Source organism: Palaemon carinicauda, chromosome 1 (genome assembly GCF_036898095.1).
Source record: "Palaemon carinicauda isolate YSFRI2023 chromosome 1, ASM3689809v2, whole genome shotgun sequence".
Classification (NCBI taxonomy): domain Eukaryota; kingdom Metazoa; phylum Arthropoda; class Malacostraca; order Decapoda; family Palaemonidae; genus Palaemon; species Palaemon carinicauda.
The window spans coordinates 946,334-951,333 of NC_090725.1; the positions used below are offsets into that span (position 1 = coordinate 946,334).

At 33.7% G+C, this 5,000-nt stretch overlaps 1 protein-coding gene across 2 annotated transcripts in view; it reads left to right on the forward strand.

Moving 5' to 3' along the window:
• The window catches only part of LOC137646410 (arylsulfatase B-like), an 87,003-nt gene that overhangs the window by 57,932 nt on the left and 24,071 nt on the right, over window positions 1-5,000 (forward strand). The window contains exon 1 of one of the 2 annotated variants that reach the window (XM_068379517.1): window positions 4,157-4,175. The exons of the other annotated variant lie outside the window; for it this stretch is intronic. The gene's annotated coding sequence lies outside the window, so the exon portion shown is untranslated. Of the gene's footprint in view, window positions 1-4,156; window positions 4,176-5,000 lie in introns of those variants that run through there. 2 annotated transcript variants of the gene reach the window in all.

Genomic DNA, 5,000 nt, shown 5'->3' on the forward strand with positions numbered 1-5,000 from the left:
ATTCAATTGTGATATGATCATATCATTTCTCACTGACATGATATTCAAGGGGAGAATTGGAATATCATGCCCATTTCTGAGGCAGGCGAGTGGGCATGAGGGCTGGGCGGGGCATGAATGGGAGAAATCTAGATAGTTGAACTGGGTGCAGGGGGGGGGGGGGGGGATGACAGAAAAAAGGTTGGGAACCACTGTTCTAAATGAAAAGATTCAGACATCCCCTTCTTGCTAATGCTTTTTCAGGCCATGAAAGGTGAGCCTTGAATAGACTGCCTGTCGTTTGTTATAGTTCTGACGCGGAATAGAGACTGGCTGGATTAAGAACGTTGCAAATTAGAACTTTTTATATTTATTTTTATCTTATGTATATACAGTATGTGTCCATTTTGTGCATATACAGTATATGTGTGTTTACTCTCTCTCTCTCTCTCTCTCTCTCTCTCTCTCTCTCTCTCTCTCTCTCTCTCTCTCTCTCTCTCTCTCTCTCTATATATATATATATATATATATATAAGTATATATATATATATATATATATATATATATATATATATATATAAGTATATATATATATATATATATATATATATACATATATATATGTATATATATGTATATATATAAATATATATATATATATATATATATATATATATATATATATATATATATATGTATATATATATATATATATATATATATATATATATATATGTATATATATATATATGTATATATATACATATATATATATATATATATATATATATATATATATGGTCAAGTATGCATTGGATTATATAAAGATAAGGAAAACGACGTAATACTTATTCGTGTCTATTTTATTACTCAGTAAACAACTAAATATTATTATGATCTCTTCCATTAAATGATGTGCTCATATTAATGGCAATGAATAATATGATTAAACGGTTTCCTAGTTGAAAATTGAATAGTAAAATTAAAATATTGCTTAAATTTACGGTTTTTGTCAATATAATTATTAATATTATTAGTTATTATAACTATTATTATTGTTATTAGTTTTATTTTCATTGTTACCACTATTAATATTACTGTTATTAATGTTGTTATTATGATTTTCATCCTTATAATTATCATTGTTATTGTCATTATTATTATTCATTTTCATTTTCTATATTTTCATTTTTGTCACCATAAATATATATATATATATATATATATATATATATATATATATATATATATATATATATATATATATATATATATATATCTATATATATGTATATATATATATATATATATATCGGTCAAGTTCACATTAAATTATGTATGTTTGCAATCAATGACAGGATTCCATAGTTTCAATGTTAATGTTTGTTTGACTCATTTAATGGCATCTTATAGCCTTAATAAGGTACTAAGTCCCACTAAGCAATGTAGAATATTGCACAATATCCTAGATTTTTAGAAGATCTACCTGAAGTAACTGAAGCTTAGGTGGCTTGAGGGTACACTCGGGCATACTTTTCTATCTAGTTCCTCTTCCTCTTGTTCTCTTAAAGTTTCCTCACTGGGCTATTTTCCTTGTTGGGGCCCCTGGGCTTATAGCATCCTGCTTTTTCAACTAGGGTTGTAGCTTAGCATTCAATAATAATAATAATAATTAGGAAAAAAATAGGAGTAAATAGCGTTCTTTAATTAAAGTTTATTATCGTCCTCGAGGAATAGGGACCGAATCTTTTCCTATGCTTAGGTGATTGGGAATTCCATTCCAGAGTCATCGGATACAGGCTGAGCTTAACCACAGTGTTGTTCCTTCCGAACTGTGGTTATTGTATTGATTAAACCTAAGGACGTTCCTTAAGTTCTTGCGTAAAATCGTAATAAACCTAAGGATGTTCTTTAAGTTCTTGCGTAAAATCGTAATAAACCTAAGGATGTTCCTTAAGTTCTTGCGTAAAATCGTAATAAACCTAAGGATGTTTTTTAAGATCTTGCGTAAAATCGTAATAAACCTAAGGATGTTCCTTAAGTTCTTGCGTAAAATCGTAATAAACCTAAGGATGTTCCTTAAGTTCTTGCGTAAAATCGTAATAAACCTAATGATGTTCCTTAAGTTCTTGCGTAAAATCGTAATAAACCTAAGGATGTTCCCTAAGTTCTTGCGTAAAATCGTAATAAACCTAAGGATGTTCTTTAAGTTCTTGCGTAAAATCGTAATAAACCTAAGGATGTTCTTTAAGTTCTTGCGTAAAATCGTAATAAACCTAAGGATGTTCCTTAAGTTCTTGCTGCATAAAATCGTAATAAACCTAAGGATGTTCCCTAAGTTCTTGCGTAAAATCGTAATAAACCTAAGGATGTTCCCTAAGTTCTTGCGTAAAATCGTAATAAACCTAAGGATGTTCCTTAAGTTCTTGCGTAAAATCGTAAAATAGAAATGGCCGTTGTCCCTCAGATGACCAGTGAGGTCATAGCTCCTGTTTGCAGATTTCATCAAGGTTAGAGCTATTTACTGATAGGATTAGGAAATGAGGAATGCTATTTCAAAGAGGGGGTCTTATGTGATTTTGTCCCGTGATGAACATTTTAACCGCTTCTAAGAACACAATCTTAACTAATTCGTCTACCTCAGACTACACAATACTACACAGTATTCTAGAAGTTTTATTCCAGCTGTTACCAAGTTGTGGAATGATCTTCCTAGTCAGGTAGTTGAATCAGCAGAACTTCAAAAGTTTAAAGTTGGAGCAAATGTTTTTATGTTGACCAGGCTGACATGAGTCTTTTTATAGTTAATATATGACATATCTGTTTTTGACGTTGTTAATAGTTTATATAAGACATATCTGTTTTGACGTTGTTAATAGTTTATATAGGACATATCTGTTTTGACGTTGTTGATAGTTTATATAGGACATATCTGTTTTGACGTTGTTAATAGTTTATATAGGACATATCTGTTCTGACGTTGTTAATAGTTTATATAGGACATATCTGTTTTGACGTTGTTAATATTTTTTGAATTATTTATTGTTAATCTATTCTCATCATTTATTTATTTCCTTATTTCCTTTCCTCACTGAGCTATTTTTCCCTATTGGAGCCCTTGGGCTTATAGCATCTTGCTTTTCCAATTAGGGTTGTAGCTTGGATAATAATAATAATAATAATAATAATAATAATAATAATACTCCCTCGTTGTTCAAAATCTGCTAGTACTTTCCTGTAGCAATGGCTTAATGTTTTGCTTATTCATTGGAGCTTGTTAAAACTAGGCTCTTATCCATGGTCATACAAATATTCAAGTGGTTCAGGGTAGGTCTAAGTTTTACAGAATGCAAAGAGATATACCAAATACATCTTTGACTGTGATTTAATGAAAGTTAAGGGCTAAAAGTCCAAGATTCTATCTCGTGATTAAGGCTTAGGCTACATAACAACATGCCAATACTAAACCAATTAATAAATATCAAGAACCTGTGGGCTGTGGCACCCTACCAGTACCAGCTGAACTCGGTTGAGTCCCTTGTTAGGCTGGAGGAACGTAGAGAGTAGAGGTCCCCTTTTTTTGTTTTGTTTCTTTGTTGATGTCGGCTACCCCCCAAAATTGGGGGAAGTGCCTTGGTATATGTATGTATGTATCTCAAACAGCTTGTTTAATGTTATTATCACAGGACAAGTTTCAATCTTGACTGGAAAGGTAGAGTGTTTTATAAGCCTAAAGGCCTCAGTAGGGACAAGGAAGTTGAAGAGCAAAGACTATCTTTGAAAGAGGAATAGGAAGGAAGGAAAGAAAGAAAAATAACTGTCCTCATGGCAATTTACGAAACTACAAGCATACATACATACATATACCAAGAACCTGTGAGAGTATTTCGAAAGTAGCTCTTTCTTTGTACCATTGTGGATCATGTGATGGATTGGGTCAAAGAATACGAACTGGGAAGGAGGGTAGACATTCGATAACACGGGGTCCTTTTAGGGTACTATTTAAAACCCAGTGACCCCGAGAGTACGTACACGTGTGAGCGTGTGTGTGTGTATGTGTGTGTGTTTGTTTTTAAGCACCAGCAGCGAGACCAACCAGCTCAATAAGAAATAATTTACACTCAGGGGGGACGTAAATGGGACAATGCAGTTGATCTTTGCTGGTTACGAAGTTTAGTTCTTACGTTCCACCAGAGGTTGTTGGGGGTACTTACACATTTGCTTGAGCTGGAGGAATTAACATCTCTATGCAGAGAAGACATTTTGTTTTCCTGTCTTCTACGATTTTCTAATCTTCACGAAAAGGGAGCAAGAGAAAAGGAATAACCCTCAGTATCAAAAATAGAAATCATATCCTTCAGTGTCTGGACAGTTTACTCAAAGTTGCATCCTCTATTTTCAAAGACTCTTATATGTTGTGTACTGTTCATTGTAATTATCCATATTATCTTTATATACTAACACCAATATATGACTCCTTATGAAAAACAGAAAAAAGTTATATCACTATATCATGCCTACATTAACTATTTCTTATTAAATGCAAGTAATTAATAAATTTCCTTTCGTGATCTGTTGCAACCAAAACACAATTTAAAAGATATTCATGATTAGCAGAAGCAAGGAATAGTTCATTGTGCGGTCACACATTGTCCTAGAGACCGAATATTTATACATGGGCCTACTCTTATTAGCTCCCAATCCCGCCATCATCAAGGTTAGAACCAAATAGGACCAGGCAATGGCTGCTGAGGAATCAACAGGTAGACATATTTGCTTCCCAACGACGGTAAGATTATGTCCACTGATGAAAATCAGCGTGTTGTAAGCACGGTGCGACTTTAGAGCTCGGCCAGACCAAGCGCGGCTAGCAGCGAGGTTAGCGGCAAGAGGTTCCCGCGGCAAATTGAAACCTTAGGTCTGGCTAGCGGCGAGGTTAGCGGCAAGAGGTTATGGCGGCAAATTGAAACCTTAGGTCTGGCTAGCGGCGAGGTTAGCGGCAAGAGGTTATGGCGGCAAAT